General features: G+C 38.1%; 1 protein-coding gene across 5 annotated transcripts in view; it reads left to right on the top strand.

Moving 5' to 3' along the window:
* Positions 1-25,072, top strand: part of PEAK1 (pseudopodium enriched atypical kinase 1) — a 319,580-nt gene that overhangs the window by 60,135 nt on the left and 234,373 nt on the right. The window contains exon 3 of one of the 5 annotated variants that reach the window (XM_059180301.1): positions 21,490-21,651. The exons of the other annotated variants lie outside the window; for them this stretch is intronic. The gene's annotated coding sequence lies outside the window, so the exon portion shown is untranslated. The remainder of the gene's footprint in view (positions 1-21,489; positions 21,652-25,072) is intronic. 5 annotated transcript variants of the gene reach the window in all.

The raw sequence follows: 25,072 nt of genomic DNA, 5'->3' as shown, positions 1-25,072 counted from the left end.
ATATCTCCTTGGATTCACTTCTCCACATGTCCTACCTTCCAGAAAGTGGTTGCTTTTATGTTCATAGAATTGCTGCCATTCTTCTCTTCGATCTCCTGTTGAGTTTGTAGGTGTTCAGAATGGTTTGATAACCAACTAGCCAAATTTCTGGGACCAGATGAAATTTAGATCTCCTACTCCTCCGCCATTTTGCTCCTCCCACCTGTCACTTTTTTTTTTTTTCAAAGAAATTCATCTGTTTTCACCTTACCAACTTCTTTCTTCCCATTCTCTTTTTAATGTCTTTTTTAAAAAGTTGTAAAAGATAACAAATTGATCATCTTAACCATCTCTCAGTATACAGTTCAGTGGTATTAAGCACTTTAAGAATGTTGTGCATTTGTCACCAACATCCATCCCCATAATTCTTTTTCATCTTGTAAAATGAACTCTATATGCAGTAAGCAATAAATCCCCATTTTTATCTTCCCCCAGTCTCTGGCAGGTATCAGAACTACTTTCTGTTTTTATGATTTACATTTCTCTCAGTACCTCATGTGGTCAGAATCATACAGTATTTGTCTTTGTAAGTGGCTTTTTCATTTAGCATCATGTCCTCAAGATTCATCCATGTTGTAGCAAATGGAACAATATTCTTCCTTTTTGAGGTTGAATGATATTCCATTGTGTGTTTATACCACATTTTGCTAATACATTCATCTGTCCATGGATAATTGGTTGCTTCCATGTTTTGGCTATTGTGAAAAATACTCCTGTGAGTGGGGTGTACAAATATCTCTTTGGGACCCTGTTTTCAATTCTTTTGGGTATATACCCAGAGGTGAAATTGCTGGATCATATGGTAATTCTATTTTTAATTTTTGAGGAACTATCATGCTGTTTTAAACAACAATGGTATCATGTAACATTCCCCAACAACACACAGTTCCAATTTCTCCACATCCTTATCAGCTTTTTTTGTTTTCTGGGATGTGTCTGTGTGTGTGTGTTTTGTTTGTTTCTTTGTTTTAATATTAGCTATCTGACTGGATATGAGGTGGTATCTCATTGTAGTTTTGATTTGCACTTCCCTAGTGATCAGTGATATTGAGCATCTTTTCATGTGCTTACTGGCCATTCATATATCTTCTTGGAGAAGTATCTATTCAGGTCTTTTGCCCATTTTTGAATTGGGTGGTTTTGTTATTGTTGGGTTTTAGGAGTTCTATTTTCTGGATATTAATATCTTTCAGATACATGATTTGCAACTATTTTCTCCTATGCTGTGGCCTTTTATTTTACTCTGTGGATAGTGTCTTTTGATGTGCAAGATTTAAAAATTTTCATGAGGTCGGGCACCTGGGTGGCTCAGTGGGTTAAGCCGCTGCCTTCGGCTCAGGTCATGATCTCAGGGTCCTGGGATCGAGGCCCGCATCGGGCTCTCTGCTCAGCAGGGAGTCTGCTTCCCTCTCTCTCTCTCTCTCTGCCTGCCTCTCCATCTACTTGTGATTTCTCTCTGTCAAATAAATAAATAAAATCTTTAAAAAAAAATTTTCATGAGGTCCAATTTGTCTTGATTTTTGTTACCTGTGCTTTTGGTGTATCATATCCAAGAAATCACTGCCAAATGCAATGTCATTAAGCTTTTGTCCTATGTTTTCTTCTAAGAGTTTTATTGTTTTAGGTCTTAGGTTTAGATATTTGATGCATTTGGAATTAAGTTTTATACATGTTGTTAAGTATGGGTCTGGCTTCATTCTTTTGCATGTGGATACCCAGTTTTCCCAGCACCACTGTTAAAAAGACTTTCTTTTTCTCATTAATTGCTTTGATGACTTTATCAGAAATCAGTTAGCTGTATATGTGTATGTGTATTTCTGAGTTCTGTCTTGTTTAATTGACATTTTTTTCCTCTTTGCTGATACTATGCTATATCGATTACAGTAGTTTAATGATAAGTTTTGAAGTGAAATGGTAGAAATTCTCCAATTTTGTTCTTCTAAAGATTTGTTTTGACTCTTCTAGGTACTTTGTATATTCATACATAGTTCTCTATGGGGATATTAGGGTTAGCTTTTCCTTTTCTACAAAAACATCTGTAGATTTTACTTGACACCCATGTTCACTCCATAGATCAATTAGGAGAAGATAGACATTTTAATATTGTAAACATGTTATCATTGTCCATTTATTTAGATCATCTTTAATTTCTCAAGAGCCATAATTATTATTTTCTTTTTGTGTACAAATTTTGCACTTTGATTTTTTAAATGCTATTATGACATTTTAAAAGTATTTCATTTCCACTGTTGATTACTAGTATGTAAAAGTATAACTGAATTTTATATATTGGCTGTTGTTCTATTAGCTTTGTGGGGGTTTTTTGTTTGTTTTGTTTTGTTTATTTTGATTCTCTAGGTTTTGTTATACAATTACGATGTGTATGTAAGTAAAGACAGTTTTACTTCTTCCTATCAACCTGTATTTTTTTTTCCTTGCTTCATTTTACTGACTAGAACCTCTAGTATAGTATTGAATAGAAGTGGTGAGAGCAGATGTCCTTGGCTTGTTCCTGAGTTTAGGAAGAAAGTTTTCAGACTTTTACCATGAAGTATCCTCAGGTTGAAGAACCCTTTCTATTCACTTGCTGAGAGGGTTTTTTACTTTTTTCTTTTAATCATAAATGGATGGTATTGTATTCTGATTGTGGTGTTAAAAGGATTTTTTAAAGGATTTTTAAAAAGGCGTTATAATCATGACTCATACAGATACAAAATGAACACTTGTCAGATGTTTAACTCACTAGTTAATGAGGAAACTAGTAAGATGTTAGTTCAAAGGCAGATTTGAAGAGTCATTTTTTGTATGCAGTAAAGGAATGCTGAAATGAATTTTTCAGATGGATGCAAAAACTGGACAATTATCACTTGTAATCCACTGGACACAACTAATTTGCTCCTTTGTGCTAAAAAATAGTCCACATTATTATCCACTTTCTACAGTTTTTAAATTTAAAAATTGCTCAAAGACAATGAAAGGTAGAGGTAAGGAATGTCTGAACTAGAGAGAACTGTAGGCGGCCTTTTCTTTTTTGGTCTGTTTTCAAAGCTTTTTGTTTTTATTGACAAAGAATTTTGCTTTGAGTTTCCATGATCTCCAGTGATGTTGAACATTGTTCATACGTTCATTGGTTATATGCATATGTTCTGATGTTAAATGCTTCTTCAGTCTCTCTTGTCCATTTTTCTGGCCATTTTGGCAGGAATTGGAGCCAGCATAAAGTTTTTCTTAGCTTTCACAGACTTCCCTTACATAGTTAACAGGTGACTTTAATCTGACAAAAAAATGAGTTCGTTCAAGATTCCTCAGTCATCTGCAAAACTTCTTTCGTGCTGTGTCTGAATAGAGGCTGTGTAGAGGGGAGGCTGGCTGTAGCAAAGAATCCCACAGAATCTTTCTGATCATCCAATGGTGTTTCACTGAATGTTCACCCAGCCCTGGCTGCCTTTTTGGATAGGTGGGGTCACTTACTTCTAAGAGGGTCTTTGACTTAAAGTGGCTCTCCTTCTGCTTAGTAATGTTACTTTAAATTCTAATTCCAGACCGTTATTCTTGCTCAAATGTCCCATGAATCTCTAAGTATTATATTGCATCTTTCATGTAAGTTTTGTATTCTTCTTATAATGAGTTGATGTTAAAATTTTTTGTTAAGTTACTTACATCAAAGAAACTCTCTTCTCCAAGAGAATGTATTACATTTATCCTGTCGTTTTGCTTATTGCCTGCTGTATCTACGCCCCCGCAAAAGAATTAGTCTGCCATACAATGCTACCTTCCGTGATAAACCCCAGTGTTGTACTTATTTTCCTTTTTTCCTGTGATTTCAGAGAAGAGACAGGACCTGTTTCTCACTTAATTTTGACATAGGAAGGCTGGGTCTGAGGTCCCAGAGGAGGCCTTGAAGGACCAGTCAAGAAAGCGCTTGTCTTAGGGCAGGATAGAAATCAAACACGAGCCTAGAGAAGGTGAGAGCAGAGTTTATAGTGAGTAGTGTAAGTGACACAGTGTACAGCAGACGGAGGTTCTGGGAGACTCAGAAAAGCAGAAGTGAGGCTTCCCGCTGCTTGGGGTTAGGAGTTTATATTGGAAAGGGGTGCATGTTTCTTCGGAACCCAGGTAGGGTCTGATCAAAGGTGTCAGCTGAACAGTAGGTGTTTTCCCATAAATCACCGAAGTTAAGGGGGTATTGGCACAAACTGAGGTTTGAAGCCATTGTCCTGGAGGTTTGAAGCCATTGTTCTGGATCATGCTCACGATCTCTTTCTTCTCAGATGTTATCAGGTATGTGGGGGCCCAGGGTAGAACTCTGAGAATGGTTAACTTTCTTGCTTCCCCCGTGGGGAATCATAGCTGCTTTGGTTTACTCGGATGCAAGGTGAGATAGATAGCATGAGAAAATGGGGTCTAGCAGAGAAACAGGAGAGTCTGTTCGGTTTCTCTGTCTCAGTTTTGTTTGCCTAGCCCTGGCATAGGTCCTGCCAGATTTGCCATAGAATAGGTGTTCCATATTTTTGAATTAGATTAACACATAGTGAAGTAGTTAGCATTTATAACAGGAGTTGCATTCTAGATAGAAAAGTAGCTACTCATATCCACAGTGAGATTTTGACATGGTTAGAATAAGCCAGTGTATGGGGGAAGATAGAATCTGTATAACTTGATGATTGATTAGATGTTGGTTGAGGGGAAAACAGTATGTAGGGAAAGAAAATTGGGCAATTAAATGGGCAGAGCTGTTTATCTCCAATGCATGTTTGGGTTTAGAAGGAATTTGTGGACTGTCTGGTGGTTCAGTCGGTTAAGCGTCCAACTCTTGATTTCAACTCAGGGCATGATCTTGGGGTTGTGAGATTGAGTCCTGTGTCAGACTCACGATGACATGTGAAACCTGCTTAGGAGTCTCTCTCTGCCTTCCCCTCTGCCACCCCCCCCCCCCCCCGGCCATAATTAAATAAATAAATAAGCAAATACATAAAACAGAAAGAAGTTGTGGGATGGGAAATTGATAGTTTCTTAAAATATCTAGTTTGAGGTTTTTCTGAGGTATTCAAGTGGAGATGTGCAGATCTGTATGCAGTTTTTGGAGAGAGGTAGAAGCTTGAGAGAGAAAGATTTTGAGGTTAATAGTTTTTGGGGAGTGGTTGAAGAAGGAATTGCTCAGGATTCAGGACAGAACCCCTGAGCATATCTAGTTTTAGCAGACACGTACAGAGAAAGGCACTGGGAGAAAGAGATTGAGAAGGAGAAACTGAGTGTTAACAAAGGATTTTACAGCAACACCCTTGGTTTCATCTCTGTCTAGAGACCAGATTTTCCTTTCAGCACCCTGTATTTGATCTTGTCCCCAGACCTTTTTTTGTTTCCAGCATTCTCTGCTGGGAGAGATTGTGGATGAAAAATAGTTTTATTTTTGAACGCAGCAATTGCTGGTTTCTTTCAATTTCCTCTAAATTCCATTTGAAAACAGAAGACTTTCTTCTTTAGCACATCTCTCCAGCTGCACCTTATGTTATATATATATAAAAGAAAGCAGTTGACACTTCGGACTTTCTGCTTGGAAATTACTTTAGCTAGAAGTAACAGTTCATTGTCAGCATTTTTTTTTTTTTTTTTTTTGACTTATCACAAGCAACAGTTTTGCAAAATTTTCTGCCCTTTTGTAACGGTCTTTTTTCCTCCAGCTTCTGGTGACAGTTTACTCCCTCTCCTTTAAGGCCTTCTCAGTAGCCTCTTCGATGCTCATCAGATTTTTGCTGTAAGATCCTTGTGGTCCTTCCTGTTCATTTCTGCTACCCAGTCCCACAGCTGGTGTCCCTGTCTTACATTTTTATTATGGCAGCATTCCAGTTCCCGGTGTCAGATTCTGTTCTGGAAACTATCACTGTTTAACAAATTGCCCCAAGCCTAGTCTCAGAACCTGCATCACTTTTCCTAACCAAACCTGGGAAGTCACTCCTGGTTGCTTTACCACACACTCTTGGTTACAATCAAGTTCAGTGCCAGCTTGGATTTAAGAAGGGAATCAGACTCCATATCTTTGTGGGTGAGCCGCAAATTTACACCATTAGAAGAGCATGTGGGTGGGAGATATTTTTGCGGCATATTTGGAAAAAGTCTGCCGCAGATGGATAAAATGAAATGCATAGGATTACAAGGGAAACCAATTATATTAAAGTTTTTGTTTTTTTGTTTTTAATTTGAGAGAGAGCTAAAGAGAGTGCAAATGGATGGAAGGGGCAGAGGGAGAGGGAGAAGCAGACTCCCCACTGAGCATGGAGCCAGATTCAGGGCTCAATCCCAGGACCCTGAAATCATGATCTGAGCCGCCTATCTTAAAGTTTTATTACCAAGCTAATTGTACTAATAAAGTATTATGTGTTTGTTTAACATGATACACGACAAGGTATAGTAGCAGGCCTATAGTAATTTAGTAAATATAGTATTAGAAATTTTAGAGGTTGGAGGAAATAAAGAAATAATATATTTTCTCATCCAAGTTCATAGGTCTTCTGAGTTTTATCCACAGTCCCTCTAGCCTCTAGATGAAGAGCCCTTGGATTAATGTTATGGTGTGAAGAGAAGTCACATTGCTGTGGCCTGGGGTGAGGGGAAGGCAGAGACTATGGGGGAGGACACCATAGAGTAAGTTCTGTATACTAGCAGAACTAGTATAGTATAGTATAGTATATATACTTTAGTATAGTATAGTATACAGAACTAGTAAGTTCTGTATACTATTTACCTTTTTAATAAGAAGCTAAGGGTTTTGTTGCCTTTTAGATAGAGATTCAAATATGTTTATGTACTGAGAGAAAGACACTAGTTAAGAAAGTTGAATATGTAAGAAAGATAAAGGCTATGTAGAAGGTTTCCGAGAAGGCAGGAGAAGGTGTGGTCTTGAGGTTAGGTAAAAGCATTAGAGAGTGAGGAGCAAGTTGAAGGAGTTAGAGATGTTTGTGGATGCTGCTATCAGGTCACATGAAGTTCTGAGAAATATATATGTAGGCATGATAAATTTTAACACAGGGGAAAGGGAGGCCAAGGCAGGCCCCAGAGAACATAGCAGAAGTCTGGAGGAAATATGTGAACATTGAGAATAGGGTGGGGAGAAAAAAAAGGTAATGAAGCATTGGCAGGAAAAAGTAACTGACGTAAGAAGACAAACTTTGCCTAGTTTACAGTTTTGTTTAGTGCCTTCTTCGGACCAATCATTCTTCTGATGATAGAAAAGTGGAATGAGAATGAAATGCAGTTATATATGTGATTTCTGCTAATATGGAGTTAACTTTTTCTAAGTACCTTGTTTAGCATATGTAATTAATACTTGTATTGCTTTTGCCACAGAGTGACATGAAGGCTAAAGAGCTTCTTTTTCATGGTTATTTGAGGGTGATACTGAAAAGCAGTGCCTGTGTGTGCTGCTTCCGTGCTTACAGCTGGATGGAAATTGGCCTCAGAGGGTCCATGGTTTTCTTTGTCATTAGCCAACAGATGCTTGCTACAGTGTTTTGCTCACTGAGTCTTTATTTAATGTGAGGGTAATGCATCTCTGTACACTAATGAGCAGAGCTCTGGAATACAGTAGCTCATTTATGTGTAACAAATACCTGCCTTTGGCCACACATTGATCCTTTACTAAATGATATTTCCCCCCCTAAACCAAGCTGTTTTCAACACCTGGTTGTCATATCTATCTTCATGTTGCTTTAATTTTCTAGTAAGTTGAACCTGAATTTAGTATTTCTATCTTATAGGAGAAACCTTTTTTTTTTTTTTCTGTTAAAGAATTACTTCAGTTCTTCTTGGAACAATAAAAGTTTTAAAACTTCAGGTTGGTACTATAATTCATAAAAAAACCTTAGGTTTTAGGCACACATAAACATTTATACATGAGTATGTCATGAAATTGCTAATTCACAATATTATATAATTAATATAGTACTTACATACTAATATGTAAATGTATATACTCATATATGATTATATATACATCTTACCACAATGAAAATATTTTGAAGTATATAAATTATATGCGATATATGTAACATATGTAATGTTGCAGATATACATTATATAGATCTATTTATTGTGGTAAAATGTTCAAGCTCTCTCCATAGCCCCCATCTTTCCTTAGTAGCTACCTCTTAGCTACTCTTCAGGTCTAGGGGGTGCACATCTGCATGAAGACTTGTTCTAGAAATGGACTCTGTCATTTGAACTGGGCATTCTGGAGTTCTAGGTAGGTGAAAAGTGGTCTCTGTGGGTGAGACCCAGCAAGATACTTCCTCTTGACCTTTGTATCACTCATTACATAGAGAATGGTGTGGCCTCATAAGGATTAAATCTGTTGCTTTCATCTAAGGGTAGTAGTGATTTTTAATAATCTTTTTTTAAGTCTCTATTTATTTATCTCTATACCCAATGTGGGGCTTGCACTCACCGCTCCGAGATTAGGAGTCACATAGTACTCTGACTCAGCCAGTCAGGCACCCCTTAATAATCTTTCAGTAGAACTACCAAACTTGATTGCTCAAACCTGTTTCCTTCCTTTTGTTCTATATATGGTCCTTCAGAGTTCTCAGATTAAATTTCAGTGTTGGGGGCAGGGGTTCCCACACACAACACCAAGCAATTCTCAGAGTAGGATTTCTGAGAATTCAACTCAATTCTGACACCATCAGCTCAGAGATAGCATCAGATTTCATAGGTTAAGGGTTCAGTCCTGCAAGACTGCCCTCACCCTCTAATTCAGACACCAGTCACAAGCCCCAGGCTCTTACCTGTGCTTCTGACCAACCAGGTACATATTGTAGGTTCCAACAACCTCCTCTTTAGGTTCAATGAATTTGCTAGAACAGCTCACAGAACACAGGAAAACACATAGTTACATTTACCAGTTTATTAAAGGATATGATAAAGTATATGAATCAATGTCCATATGAAGAGCTTCCTAAGGTGACGTCCCTGACAAAGGAGCTTCTGTCCTCATGGACCTTGGGGCCTGGCTCAACATTCTGCCCCCCCCCCCCAACATGGAATCTCTCTGAAAAGGAGGACTAAGACAGCTGTCTTCTTGGGTTTTTATGGAGGCTTCATTACATAGACACAATTGACTAAGTCACTGGCCATTGGTTGATTCAACCTCCAGCTCCTCTCCCTTCCCCACTCTGGGATGGAGTGAGGGTGATTGAAAGTTCCAATGCTCTGATTACGTGGTTGGTCCTCCTGGCAAGAAATCCCTGCCCTTGGGTGGGGTCCAGAAGTCACCTTCATTAATAATACGATATCCGGGGTGCCTGGGTGGCTCAGTGGATTAAGCCGCTGCCTTCGGCTCAGGTCATGATCTCAGTGTCCTGGGATCGAGCCCCACATCCGGCTCTCTGCTCAGCAAGGAGCCTGTTTCCCCCTCTGTCTCTGCCTGCCTCTCTGCCTACTTGTGATCTCTCTCTCTGTCAAATAAAATAAATAAAATCTTAAAAAAAAAATAATACGACATCCATTTCACTTCTATGGCCTGAAGTGTTTTCAGGAACTAGGGCTGAAGACCAAATATTTTTGAGAAATATATTTTGGTCATTCAGATGATAACAAATCACTGTAAATCGTTATATCACATATGGCCAGAAGGATTTTTCTAAAGCAAAAATCAATCACATTCCTGCTTGGAACCTTTTTTATTTATTAGAGAGAAAAAGAGATAGATGGGGGTGGGGGTGGGAGAGGAGGAGCAGAGGGAGAGGGACAAGCAGACTCTGTGCTGAGTGCAGAGCCTGAGTGGGGCCTGATCTCAAGACCCTGAGATCATGACCTGAGCCAAAACCAAGAGTTGGACACTTAACCAAATGAGCCACCCAGGCATCCCTCCTGCTTGAAACTTTTCAGTGCTTCACATTTTCTTTGGGATAAAGTCTGAACTTCCTCAGTTTCTTCAATGAAGATCCTTTGTTCCCCATTCTGGTGATCACTTATTATTTCATCTTTATTTATTTTGGACTATGTTGTTGCCATGCCAAACAAGTACTCTTTTCTAACTATACAACTTTGCACAGGCTGTAGATCTGTCATGCTTCCCTTTCCTTGCAATCTGTAATGTATCAACTAAACTCCTTATAACACTCAGTGAAAAAATTAGGTTGTCTGACAAGCCTCTTTTTTCACTTCCTCAGGAAGAATTAAGTCCTTTCCCTTTCTATATTTCCATTGTGATTTGTACACATTATATAATATTTGCACATCTGTAAGCCATACCTTCTACCTCCAAAAGCAAGGGCTAATGTAATTCAGCTTGGTGTTTCCAAGTATTTCCACTCAGAGTGCCTGGCACACAATAAGAGCTCAATATATGTGTGTTGAATGAATACTGTTGTTGTTTTTAATTAATTTGAGAGCGGGAGGGAGAGAATGTGTGCTAGTGAGCAGAGGAGGGGTGGAGGGAGAGAGAGTCCTAAGCAGACTCCCTGCTGAGCATGGGGCTGAATCTCCAGACCCTGAGATCATGAAGCCTGAGCTGAAATCGAAGAGGCAGATGCTCAACCAACTGAGCCACCCAGGCAGTCCAGTATATTGTAATTAGTAGAGTAGTTTAAGTGTGAATTGCTCTTAACAGAAGAATATGTTTATACTATTGAATGGCCAAGGTAATTGAGGAATGAAGAATTCTAGTAATTGATTATGCTATGTAATAGCCAAATACAAATTATCTTTAGATAATTTTAATACAAAAATAATGGGTTATACAGAATTTATCTGTCTTTATTATAAGGTGCTTCCACTTGATCATTCTGAGTTGTACAGCTCTTTTAGAGCTGTGGCCAAGGAAGCTGTAAGAAATCACGTAGTGTGCTTTGTCACAAGCTGGGGGTGTTTTCCAGTTGAGTTTCTAACACACTTACTTATTTTGCTTCCCTAAAGAGTTCACAATTACCTTATTATCAAATGCAGTTTTAAAAATGCTCAGAAAACAGGCACCATACTTTATGGTGTGTGTCTCAGTTCAGCAGATAGCTTGCTACATTTGGGCTGTGCCCTCTTCTCTATTCAGTGACAGTCCTTGCTGAGCCCAAGTGAAGTCTTATGAACTGAGCTAAGCAGTTAATTAGATGGTGTTCTCTGGCCATGACTATTTCAAGAGTGCTTGATCTTCACCCAAATTATATATTTATTCTTCTCTCATTCATGTGCAAGTAATGTGAGTGGTTGCTGCTCATTTGTGTATTAATTTAGTGTTTCTCTTCTGCTGTCACCTGCTCAACCACAGTGTTGCCAATTATTATTTGCAAGACTCAGAAATTACTTTTATGCATGTGGACCTGCATTTTCATATCTTTGAAAGTGACTTTTGACGGAGGCCTCTTTGGAATAGAGAAAATGCTCTCACTATATTTGTATAAATGATCTGAAAACCATCATGGTGGCTGAGCTCTGACTTCCTGCATTGCTGTGTCATGTTCTCTTGTTAAACCTAGAAATCTTGCTGCAAAGCTTGATCCTTTTTAAAGCAGTTGTATATTTTCTCAGTGACATCCAGAAACATGTAATGTAAGTATGACTGTTACTTAGTTACTGTATTGTTTACTTGGCTCATCTCCATATGAATCCCTTTCTTTTCATCAGTTTCTCAGTCAATCTTTCCCTTTAGCTGAATAATAATGAAGTATTTGTAACATAATTATTTTGTGAAAATGAATCATCTTGACTTAAATACAAGAACGGATTGACCTAAGGGTTAACCTGAAAATCCTACATGAAAGAAAATAAAGGATTGATGAAGTAATTTTTAAGGATGTGTTTATTAGAGTCATTAGTGATAGAAACAATAGACTTCTTGATTGAGTATGATAAAATATTCAGCAACTCACTAACCCAGCTGTTCTGTCTAAATAATCTGTGAATAAACAATAAAAATAATCCTTGCTACCTTATATTAAGCCTGTATCAGTAGAGGTTTTAATCTGGGAATATATCAAAAGATTTGTCTTTGATGTGAGCATTTTAATGTTAAGAAGCTGACTGATTCTATTTAAACACAATACAAACATTTATGTCTTTATAGTATGACTTTAAAAAATAATTATTACATGAATTGGGGTACCTGGGTGGCTCAGTCATAATTAAGCATCTGCCTCTGTCTCAAGTCATGATCCCACGTTCTGGGATTCCCACGTTGGGCTCTCTGCTGGGTGGGGAGCCTGCTTCTCTCTGTCCTTCTGATGCTTCCCCTGCTTGGGTTTGCTCTCTCTCCCCACCTCTCTCTCCCGATGTCTCTCTCTCCCTGTCAAATAAATAAATAAAATCTTAAAAAAATAAAAATTATTACCTGAATTAAAAAATATGATTGCTTGCTAAGGCATACTTTTTTTTTTTCCTAAGTCAAGTTATGAATGAGAAAGATTTTCAGTCACTATTTTAAGAGAAGCAGTATTCATAGGCGCCTGTGTGGCTCATTCAGTTACGCATCTGCCTTCAGTTCAGGTTATGATTCCAGGGTCCTGGGATTGAGTCCTGCATCTAGCTCCCTGCTCAATGGGAGTCTCCCTCTCCTCCTGCCCTCTGTACTCTCCCCACCCCTAATAAATAAATAAAATCTTAAAAAAAAAAAAAAGAGCAAGAGAACAGTATGTAGTGTTGTAGGTTTTACTTGTGGTTCATCACGAACTACTAGCTGGCTATCTTTGGTAAGCCTTGGGCTTTCTCAGCAGTCAAATTAACTATTTTATAATGCAGATTAGTTGGCTCTGCAGTGCGTCAAAGTGCTCTGTAAATATATACCACATTTAGAAATTTAAATAAGATTTTAGCCCCTTTTCTGCCTGCTTTTTGACATGGGGCTTGTCACTTAAATTCTGAGTTTTTGTTCTTTATAGGTAAAGCAGGAATTTGGCCTGTATATTCAACTCCAGAGGTATTACTTACATTGTGGTTAGCTCTTATAACCTGTAATTTAGATTATTTGTCTTTTTTTTTTAACATATATTTGCTTTTATTCCCCCTATGATGATTACCAATAATAATACTGCAATGCATTAACCTTCACTTATTACATTTTATTTAATCTTTCTGTTGTGAGAGTAGATGGTAGTAGCCTCATCTTACTGATCTGGAAGACTGTGGGTCAGGAAATGATAGAGGTGGGATTGTAGTCTCTGATGCCAGTGTTCTTTTTTATTAAAATTTAAACTTGTAGCTCATATAGAGGCACATTGCCATGTACCTCATCTAAAACAAACTTCTGATCTCCATTGTTTTCCTATTCTCTCTCTCTCTCTTTTAAAGATTTTATTTATTTAATTATATATATAGAGAGAGATCACAAGAAGGCAGAGAGGCAGGCACAGAGAGGGGGAAGCAGGCTCCCCACCAAGCAGAGAGCCCGATGTGGGACTCAATCCCAGGACCCCAAGATCATGACCTGAGCTGAAGGCAGAGGTTTAACCCACTGAGCCACCCAGGCACTCCTCTTTTTTTTTTTTTTTTAAGGTGAATAGTTAAGAGTCTTAGCAAAATGTTTTTGTGGAAAAAAATGCATCTATTTAGTAGCAGTAAGCATAGTACCATTATACATTATACATTATAGTACCATTACAAAAATCTGGTTAGCATTACACAACATGTACATATGGTTGGGAATCTTTGAATGATAGAAAATATAGTTTGTCCTTCAAATAGATGGTTTGTTCTGTTTAAATAGGTTTATTTTATTTTTAAAATAGAGCATCATTTAATGTTATACTTCTAAAACCAAAGGTTTGTTTTGTGCTTGCTAGAGAAGGAAAACAGGTGATCTCTAAGTACTTACTAAATTTTTTTTTCTGTTTTTATAATCCTAATTTATTTTGTGATTCCAAGAAGATGGTTACATGTGGCAAAATTTTTTAAAATTGCTAAAAATTTCTATTCTAGGAAGGTATTGCTTTTTGTCTATTGTTTTATGTCTATTTTTACATTTAAATTTTAAAAAAGAAATCCTTGGACTATCTGAAATGAGTGGGTCAGGCGGGGATTAGGGCAAGCACATTCAGAAATATTTATTTCTGTCTTGAGTTCATTTATGAGTCCTACATTTTAACATTTCCTCTATGAGCCTCAAATGTCCCCTCGTCCAGGTGTACCCGTCCTGGACAGCAGTCTTACTTTGAACGCTGTTGCTTTGGGGGTGATTGACAGCACTGGTTCAACCATCACTCTGATGCTGATCCTTCCTGATTCAGAAACCTCTGCTCCTGGGACATTTCTTTAACTTGTGTTTCTCTTTTTTCTGTTGAAAGATTCTTGGTGGTCATTTCTAGTCCAAGTGTGAGTTCCCATGAGTAGCTCATTGGTCACAGTTTTTATTTTTATCTTTCCAAATGATGACTTTGAAATGGCTATGGCAATTTGAGGGGGCTATCTGCTGCCATTCTTAACCCTGTTCACAAAACATGAGGCACCTCAGCCTTTTTTTCTGTTCTGTGCATATACCAAGTTCATTCCAGCTTCAGGGTGGTCTTTTACTTGTCCCTCTGGGGGAAATGGTCTTCCTTCAGACTGTTGCTTGACTGTGTCCTCCTTGACATTTAAGTCTCAGCTTACATGTCCCTTGTTCAAAGAGGTTTCCCTTGACCACTCACTATAAATGATCATTCCTCCAACACTCTTTATTACATGGCCATGTTTTATTTTCGTCTTTGTACCTAATGACTGAGCAAGAGTTATTTATTTCTCTTTTATCTTCTCTGATGGGGACAGGGACATTGTTCACTCCTATATTGCTAGCACCTAAGAACAGTGTCTGCCACAGTAGGAATTCCAGTAAATACTTGTTGAATGACCAAATGAAGGCATACTTTTCTCTTAGCTATTTGTAAAATTCTTTTGTTTTCTTTTTTGGTAGTCAGGAAGGTCCAATTAATGTTTATGTACTTTTGACATTTTCGTCTTCCTTTACTGTTCTGTTCCCTAGTTGAATTCTTCAGAGGAAGGGGGAAAGAGCCTTTTAGTTTTCAAACTCTTGAGATGTGACTGTTTCAATTTATCTACTGCTTGCCAGGTATGTGTGTGAGATGCTGCACCTAGTCACAAATGCAATTAACAGGTATGAAAATTGGCTCCTAACAGCTGCTTCAGTCCCGCTTGAGCTGGCCCCTTCCCCAGGGGACAGTCTCTGTCAGCCTAGCAAAATGAAATTGCCTTCCCATAAATATTTTTTTCAAGGATTATAGAAGAGAAACAAATCTAGGTTTATAAAATGAGTTGAAATGTGTCAACAGGATAGAACAGACTAATGACCTGCTGCAGCAATTTAAATTCTGAGGCACAGCAGCAGTGTTTATCTTCAGAAGAGTTGACATTGAAACTGTAGCTCTTTTAGTTCTATTGAAATGACTTTATTATGCCAAAAGGGTAGAGTTAATAACTTATTTATTGGTGTTGGTGAGGAAAGTGACAATTCTATAAAATATAATTTTTGACCCTCAGAGCTTTGGTTTATAGCACAGATTTTGAGTCCTTGCTCTTTCAGTTAACCCTGTGGAAAGGGCAGGTTTTGGAAAGAATGTGACTTGATCTCCTTTCCATTTTATTCACCAACTGTTTAATTCATTCAGCGTGTGTTGCTCTTGACAGTGATAGAAGATGTTAACCATTTCTATGTGCCATAACCAGTATATTCATTTTAAAAATAGATGTAAGTGGGTTTTATATGAATAGTATGCTAGTTCTGAGTTTTGTAGTCACGTATGCCTCAATGTTAGCAAACATTACATTCTGCTTTTCTCCTTTTTTTTTTTTTAAAATTAACATATAATGTATTATTAGCCCCAGGGGTACAGGTCTGTGAATCGTCAGGCTTTCACACTTCACAGTACTCACCATAGCACATACCCTCCCCAATGTCCATAACCCCACCACTCTCTCCCTTACTCCCCTCCCCCTGGCAACCTTCAGTTTGTTTTGTGAGATTAAGAGTCACTTATTATTTGTCTCCCTCCCGATCCCATCTTGTTTCATTTTTTTCCTTCCCTACTCCCCAAGCCCCTCACGTTGCTGCTCAGATTCCTCATATCAGGGAGATCATAGGATAATCGTCTTTCTCTGATTGACTTATTTTGCTCAGCATGATACTCTCTAGTTCCATCCACATCATCGCAAAAGGCAAGATTTCATTTCTTTTGATGGCTGCATAGTATTCCATTGTGTATATATATACCACCTCTTCTTTATCCATTCATCTGCTGATGGACATCTAGTTTCTTTCCATAGTTTGGCTGTTGTGGACGTTGCTGCTATAAACACTCGGGTGCACATGCCCCTTCAGATCACCATATTTGTACCTTTAGGGTAAATACCCAGTAGTGCAATTGCTGGGTCATAGGGTAGCTCTATTTTCAACTTTTTGAGGAACCTCCATGCTGTTTTCCAGAGTGGCTGCATCAGCTTGCATTCCCACCAACAGTGTAAGAGGGTTTCCCTTTCTCCACATCCTCACCCGCATCTGTCATTTCCTGACTTGTTAATTTTAGCTATTCTGACTGGTGTGAGGTGGTATCTCATGGTGGTTTTGATTTGTATTTCCCTGATGCCGAGTGATGTGGAGCACTTTTTCATGTGTCTGTTCGCCATCTGGATGTCTCCTTTGCAGAAATGTCTGTTCGTGTCCTTTGCCCATTTCTTGATTGGATTATCTGTTCTTTGGGTGTTGAGTTTAGTAACTTCTTTATAGATTTTGGACACTAGCCCTTTATCTGATATGTCATTTGCAAATATCTTCTCCCATTCTGTCAGTTGTCTTTTTTTTTTTTTTTTTTGTCTTTTGTTTTTGTTGACTGTTTCCTTTGCTGTGCAAAAGCTTTTGATCTTGATGAAGTCCCAATAGTTCATTTTTGCCCTTGCTTCCCTTGCCTTTGGCGATATTTCCAGGAAGAAGTTGCTGTGGCTGAGGTTGAAGAGGTTGCTGCCTGTTTTCTCCTCAAGGATTTCGATGGATTCCTGTCTCACATTGAGGTCTTTCATCCATTTGGACTGTATCTTTGTGTGTGGTGTAAGGAAATGGTCCAGTTTCATTTTTCTGCATGTGACTGTCCAATTTTCCCAACACCGTTTGTTGAAGAGACTCTTTTTAAAACCATTCGACATTATTTCCTGCTTTGTTGAAGATTAGTTGACCATAGAGTTGAGGGTCTATTTCTGGGCTCTCTATTCTGTTCCATTGATCTATGTGTCTGTTTTTGTGCCAGTACCATACTATCTTGATGATGACAGCTTTGTAATTAATAGAGCTTGAAGTCTGGAATTGTGATGCCACCAACTTTGGCTTTCTTTTTCAACATTCCTCTGACTATTCAAGGTCTTTTCTGGTTCTATATAAATTTTAGGATTGTTTGTTCCATTTCTTTGAAAAAAAAAAGGATGGTATTTTGATAGGGATTGCATTAGATGTGTAGATTGCTTGGGTGGCATAGACATTTTCACAATATTTGTTCTTCCAATCCATGAGCGTGGAATATTTTTCCATTTCTTTGTGTCTTCCTCAATTTCTTTCATGAGTACTTTATAGTTTTCTGAGTACAGATTCTTTGCCTCTGTGGTTAGGTTTATTCTTAGGTATCTTATGGTTTTGGGTGCAATTGTAAATGAGATTGACTCCTTAATTTCTCTTTCTTCTGTCTTGCTGTTCATGTATAGAAATGCAGCTGATCTTTGCCCAACGCAGAATTGCACTGCCCTTGCTAGGGCCCCGGGCTAAGTAATATGCTGGGGTACGCTCTGGGGAGCTTTTGTTCCCTGAACTCTTTCCATAGAGCTCTGGAGGATAATGAAATGGCGGTCTTCCAATCTCCGGCTGGAGGAGCTGAGAGCTTGGGGCCCCTCTCCTCAGTGGGCCCTCGGAGAAAAGCCATCAATCACTCCCATCTCCCTGGTCGCCGGCATGCTCTGAGCTCACCTGGCCTGTGATCGAGCATTTATGTCTCTGGCACATGGCTCTGTTTGGAGTCTCCAAATCCATCAGATTCCTTCCATGCATTCTGTGCTGCTCCCCCTGGAGGAGGAAGCGAGTCTCCCTGGATCTGCCACTTTTGGGGTCCCTGCTCGAAGAGCAGTGACCTAACTGTGCCGTGGTTCACAGTTTACGGTAATCCCAAACTGAGAGCTCACTCCACGGCTCCTTCTCTGTAGCTCGCTTTCCCTCTCTAATACCTGTGAGCTCTGTTATACTCAGATACCCCGATCCTTCTGTGATCCTGCGGGACCTGAGACCACACTGTTCCTGCGAGGGCTCCATCCCTGCTTAGCCTCTGGAGCAATGTCCCTCAGTGGAGCAGACATTTAAATGTTCGAATTTTGTGCTCCGCCGTCTGACGCTTGCTGGGAGCCGGCCCCTCCTCTCGTGGTCTATCTTTCCACCCCTTCGGCTTCACTTCTCCACAAGTCCTATCTTTCAGAAAGTGGTGATTTTCTGTTTCTACAATTGCTCTTCTTCTCTTCGATCTCTTGTTGGGTTTGTAGGTGTTTGGAATGGTTTGATAACTATCTAACGGGACTTCTGTGACCTGATGTCAACTCAGTCTGCTACTCCTCTACCATCTTGACTCACAGGCCTGCTTTTCTCCTTTTTGATAAAGTTTATTTTCAGAATTTGAGCTAATTGTGCTCCCCATAAAAGTCACCTTCTGATCAATACTCCCTTCTGTTCATTGCTTTATAATCTCTGGCCTTTCATGAAACTAAAAGTTTGTGTCATTAAATTGTGCTTTGAATCAGAAGTTTCTTCTATGAGAGTATTAACTTAGGTTTTGGATGAATGAGCTGTGTGTTTGTTGTGCTACTGTTGTGCTACTGACTTATGGTGGATCCCTAGATAGCTACAGGATGGGGTCTGGTCACCGGAAATAGCAACCATATAATTAGCAGCTTGGGACCTCAGGCCAGTCTGACCTCATAGGAGGTGGATAAGATTTGGAGATGGAGTTCAGTCATGTGATCATCCTGTGATTTAATAATTCATGATTATTTAATGAAATCCAAATAAGAGCTCTGGATACCAAAGGAGACCTCCTAATTGGTGAATATACTGATATACTGGGAGGACAACACATGGACTCATGGGGAGAGGGCATGGAAATCCTTCATTTGGGGACCTCCACCCTCCACCTCAGACCCTGCCTGTGTGTTTCCTCTATAATAAAACTACAATTATATGTATAATGCTTTCCTGAGTTCTGTGAGTTGTCCCAGCAAATTATCAAACTGAAGAGCATAGGAATCCCTGAATTTATGGTCATTTGATTGGAAATGCTGGTGGCCTGGGGACCCCTGAAGTACAGCTGGCATTTAAAATAAATGCAGTCTTGGGGCGCCTGGGTGGCTCAGTGGCTTAAGCTGCTGCCTTCAGCTCAGGCCATGATCTCAGGGTCCTGGGATCGAGCCCCGCATAGGGCTCTCTGCTCAGCGGGGAGCCTGCTTCCTCCTCTCTCTCTGCCTGCCTCTCTGCCTACTTGTGATCTCTCTCTCTCTGTCATATAAATAAATAAATAAATCTTTTAAAAAAATAAAATTAAATAAATGCAGTCTTGTTTGAAATAATGCCCTTTGTACTTGTGGATGCTGTAGTACCTCTGGGTGGTTAGTGCTGGAATTGAACTTTGCAGTACACTTATTTAGGGTTGAAATAGAATATTTATTTGTTATAATTAATTAACTAATATTAATATATTATTATAAAGTTCATAGTCTGCTTTAAGGTTCATTCTTTATGTTGTACAGTTTCATGACTTTTGACAAATTCATAATGTCATGGGTCTATCATTACAGTTTCATACAGAATAGTTTCAGTGATCAGTAAATCCCATGTTCCACTTATTCATCCCTCCTCCACTTGCTCCCGTACTCCTAACACTACCCTCATCTTTTCACCATCTCTGTAGTTTTGTCTTTTCAGACTGCCAAATAGTTGGACTCATATATGATGTAGTCTTTTCAGACTGACTTATTTCACTTAGTATTATGCTTTTAAGTTTCTGTCATGTCTTTATGCAGCTTGATATGTCCTTTTTATTGCTGTATAATATTCCACTGTGTGGATTTATTACAATGTATGCATTCAGCAGTTGAAGGATATCGTGATTGCTTCTGAGTTTTGGCGATTATGAATAAAGTTGCTATTAACACTCGTGTGCAGATTTTTCTGTGGACATTTGTTCTCAAATCATAGCCTGATTTTGGATCATATAGTAAGACTAAATTTCGCTTTGTAAGAAGCTGACAAACTGTTTTTGCAAAGTAGCTTACCATTTTGCATTCCCACTAAAATGAATGAGAGCTCCTGTTGCCCCACATCCTTGGCAGCATTTGGGGTTGTCAATGTTTTGAATTTTAGCCATTCTAAAATGTATGTAGTGTGGTATCTTTTCTTTTCCTAAGAGAGAGAGAGTGTGCATATGAGCAGGGGCTAGAGGAGCAGAGGGAGAGGAAGAGAGAGAATCTCAAGTGGATGCCACGCTTAGTGTGGAACTGAATGTGGGGCTTGATTTCAAGACCCCAAGTCCATGACCTGAGCCAAAACCAAGAGTTGGATGCTTAACTGACTGAGCCACCCAGGCATCCCTCTTGTTATTCTGATTTGAAGTTCCCTAATGGCATTTGATGTTGAGCATCTTTTCATATGTTTATATTCTGTCCTTAAATCTTTTTTGGTTAGCTGTTTGTTCAGATCTGTTGTCCACTTCTTTTAAAGTATTTTTAAGAAATATTTATTTATTTGAGAGAGAGAGAGAGCCCATGTGCATGCAGGGGGAGAGGCAGAGGGACAAGAAGGAGCTGCTCAAGTGGATTCTGTGTAGAAAAAAAAGCCCCATGCCTTCCTCCATCTCATGACCCTGAGATCATGACCTGAGCTGAAACTAGCCCTATCCACTTTTTCTCTCTTTTTAAAGTAATATTTACATCCAACATGAGACTTGAACTCAAGACTTAGAGGTCAGGAGTTGCATGCTCCATCAGCTGAGCCAGACAGATGCCCTTTTTGTTTAGTTTTTAATCATGTTTTTGTTATTGTTGAGTGTGAGAGTTCTTTGTATATTTGGATAACAGTGTTTTTGTTTTTGTTTTTGTTTTTAGAGAGAGAGGCAGGGAGAGGAGCAGAAGGAGGACAGAATCTTAAGCATGTTCCATGCCCAGCATGGATCCTGACTCAGGGCTTGATCTCATGATCCTGAGACAATGACCTGAGTAGAATCCAAGAGTCAGTCACTTAACTGACTGAGCCATGGATGTGTCCCAACAGTGCTTTATCAGATATGTCTTTTGCAGATATATTTTTCCCACTATGTAGCTTGTCTTTCCATTAACCATGTCTTTTGTAGAGTGGAAGTTTAAAAAAGTTTTTTTAACTTATTTCTTTATTTATTTACTTACTTATTTATTACTTACTTATTTTACTTATTTTTACTTATTTTTTTTTACTTATTTATTTGACAGGCAGAGACCACAAGTAGGCAGAGAGGCAGGCAGAGAGGGAGTTGCGGGGAGGAAGCAGGCTCCCTGCTGAGCAGAGAGCCCGATGTGATGCGGGGCTCGATCCCAAGATCCTGGGATCATGACCTGAGCCGAAGGCAGAGGCTTAACCCCTGAGCCACCCAGGTATCCCGGAAGTTTTTAATTTTAATGACGTTCCTTAATTTCTTGGGTCAAGCTTTTGGTGTTTATCTAAAAACTTGTCACCAACCCAAGGTCACCTAGTTTTTGTTTTGTTTTTAGTGTCATCTTCCAGAAGTTTGCAGTTTTGTGTTTTACATTTAAGTTTTTGATCCCTTTTGAGTTAATTTTGTGTAAATTTCAAATTTTTTAAAAATTTGAAAATATTTCACAAATACAGAGTGATATGAAAACTAGTATAATGACCCATATATAAAGTACCTAGCAAATGGCCTTATAAAACATTAACATTTTACCTTATAAATCTACATTAAATTTAAAATCAAGTTGAAACCCCTGTAAATTCCTCCTAATCTTATCCCTCTTCTAGGAAGTAATCAATTCTATCAATTTGGTATTTTTCAAATCCATGCAATGTTTTTATAGTTTATTAAATATTTATGTATCATATGGTACTGTTAAATATTATTTATATAGCATACCATATATACAATAGTGTATACATTATATCATATAATACTGTGTATAATTGGGATTATTTTTCAAGTTTTTAAAATATCACATTAACATTATGTATAGTACATATACTTTATCAACTTGTTTATTTCAAAACTGCATTGATTTTATGATTAAGAGGATTTTTTTAACTATAGGAAAGAATATGTTAATTGAGAGGTATATAATGTTAGAGAATTTATTATAAGTTCTAATTTTACCTTGGTTTGCCCTATTAGCACAAATAAATTTAGTTCTGATCTAAGGGTTAAATTTTTCAATGCTGGAATATTGTATCTTTAATATCTATATTGCAGCATGTTTTTTAGCAGTCTTACTAAATTAATATGTAAGGTGCTATTTTTTTATTTTAGGAAAATTTTTTGGTGTGTGTTTGAGGGGGCTTTTTAGAATGCACACACAGGTTTATTAGATCATTGGTAGGGTGTTTTGCAGCTGCCCTGTTAAGGATACCAAAGAAACTAGAGAAACTTAATTATTTAAACTGTGCTGCTATTTGGTGAGCCTACCTTTTATAGATATCTTTCTGAGGGCTCTTTTTAAGTTGTGGGTTTCCTTTACTATAACCACCAGTTTCTGAAGAGAACACCACCATTTGTAGGTTTAATCAGAAGATCTCTACAATTCAGGCTGGAGGTAAAGGTGTAGCTAGCTTCCTCTCCTAGCTTGCGGAAATTGACTTGATTCCTGTAGGGGGAAGGAAGGTTGAACCTAATTATATATGCTGATCTATCAGCCAGTTTCACCCAGTATAAGCAGAAACTGTCAATTCTTTGTAGAATGTTTTATGGCCTAAATTAAGTCTGTACCATACAAGATTGCGATCTTTAGAGAAGGTACTCCCATTGTCTACTGTGTTAATTGTACACACTAACATGTCACTGTTGATTTGATTATTATTGCTCATTTTATAACCTTTAACTGGTGTATAGTTTTGAGTTCTGTAGCAAAAAACAAAAATAAAAAAACAAAAAACAAAAAACAATTTGAATTTCTACTGTTTGTGCACATTTGAAAAATAATGACCTCCCTTTTCCCCCAGGATAATTTATTATAGGTTCCAGAAAGCTGTATAATGATATTTCCAATCCAGATTATTTTTCTATTGACATCTTGAAAAATCTATTATGTTGTAAACCATCATTGGCAGATTCGGTTGTAATTTAATGAGAACAGCCTAATATGCCAAGAGAAGTGACCTTCAAGCCCCTGCTCTTCCAACTCAACTCTTGCATGAAATGCTGAAATGGTTTCTCCCCTTGTGTCCTCTTCAAGGATGAAACATGTTCCAGGTTTTGTCTCCTCACCTCTCTTCTATTAAAACTGTTCATATTGGTGCTGTACTAATAAAGGGGCACTGAAAAATGACTTTTTCTTCTAAATTTTCTATAGTTTCATTTTTTATGTGATGCCATGGTTTTAGGTACCATCTTATTCAGGAATTGGTCCTAGCAAATGTTTTGTAACATGATCTCTAAGATAAGGGAATAGATTAAAAATTGAGTTAGTATAGATTTTCTGTGCCAGAGTATAGTGTATTTTCTGTTTGGGATTTTACATTCAAGGTCTTTATATTACAGATGATGTACACAGATTAATCTCAGAATGTTATAGACCTATTAATTTCAGACAAATAGTCAAATTCTGAGTTAGGTTATGTACTTACTTTAGGTTATTGGTTATAATCTCAGTGATTATTCTTTCTTGATTTTATTTTATTTTTATTAATTTTTTATTTTTAGAGATTTTATTATTTTATATTTAGAGATTTTATTTATTTATTTGATAGAACACAAGGAAGCGGAGCAGGAGGGAGAGGGAGAGGGAGAAGCATCCTCCCCGCTAAGAAGGGAGCCTGATGCAGGGCTCAATCCCAGGATTCTGGGATCATGACCTGGGCTGAAGGCAGGCCTTAACTGACTAAGTCACCCATGCCACCCCCATTTCTTGATTTTTAAAAATCAATATTTACTGAAATTTTTTTTCTCTTAAGTGAAATACTCCTGGCTTCTTAAAAAGTTAGTGATACTACTTTTGTCTTAGCATATATAGAACAGTTTCTTTTTCTTTTTCTTTTCTTTAAAGTAGAGCTCTCATGACTGTATTGTCTTGTCCCATTTGATTTTCTTTGAATGTCCTTTATTCCCCTGTTTCCCACACTTCAGGAGTATAGAATCATGTTTCTCACTGCTGGCATTCTGAGGGCTAGACCCATCTCTTGATTTGTTATTTTGTTGTCTTCATCTTTCTATTTACCTATCGCTACTCATTTTGCTTCCTCTCATAAATACCCATTCCAATCTAGTTAGTATATGTCTCCAGATATTTGTGTATCTTTGGAAGATATGTAGTGTTTTCTGTGCATAAGTTTTTAATTTTCATAAATAGCCTTTGGCTGTACATCTCATTTTATATTATCTTTTTAAATTCAGCCCTATATTTAAATGATCTATCTTTGTTGCTGTGTGTAATTCTGGTTCATTACTTCTAACAGCTGTAGAGTTTTCTATCATGTGCATGCTCTTATCCAGGCATACTCCATATGCATCTTACTTATATACTCCCCTAGTGACATTTATGTACTATAAACAACGCTGCAATAATAGTCTTTATTTTATTTAATGGAGATATATGCTGAGGAGTGGTATTGGTGGATTGTTGGGAGTCCATTACAAAGTTTACTAAGTATTGCCAAATTGTTCTATAGAACAACCAGGTTATTCTTTTTAGAGCTGTACATGAAGATTCAGACCATTTTCCCCGTAAGCAACTTGGCAACCAAACTTGCCTGAAGAGTTGCTTTGATGGACATGAACTGATAAACTATGAATAAAGTAAAACCAAAGTAGTTTACTATCAGCCCTCTACTGAAAAGGTACTCATGAATGGA

The sequence above is a fragment of the Mustela lutreola genome, chromosome 7, assembly GCF_030435805.1.
Source record: "Mustela lutreola isolate mMusLut2 chromosome 7, mMusLut2.pri, whole genome shotgun sequence".
Classification (NCBI taxonomy): domain Eukaryota; kingdom Metazoa; phylum Chordata; class Mammalia; order Carnivora; family Mustelidae; genus Mustela; species Mustela lutreola.
The sequence above is the reverse complement of the archived record's forward strand: the minus strand, read 5'-3'. Positions and strand labels throughout refer to the sequence as shown.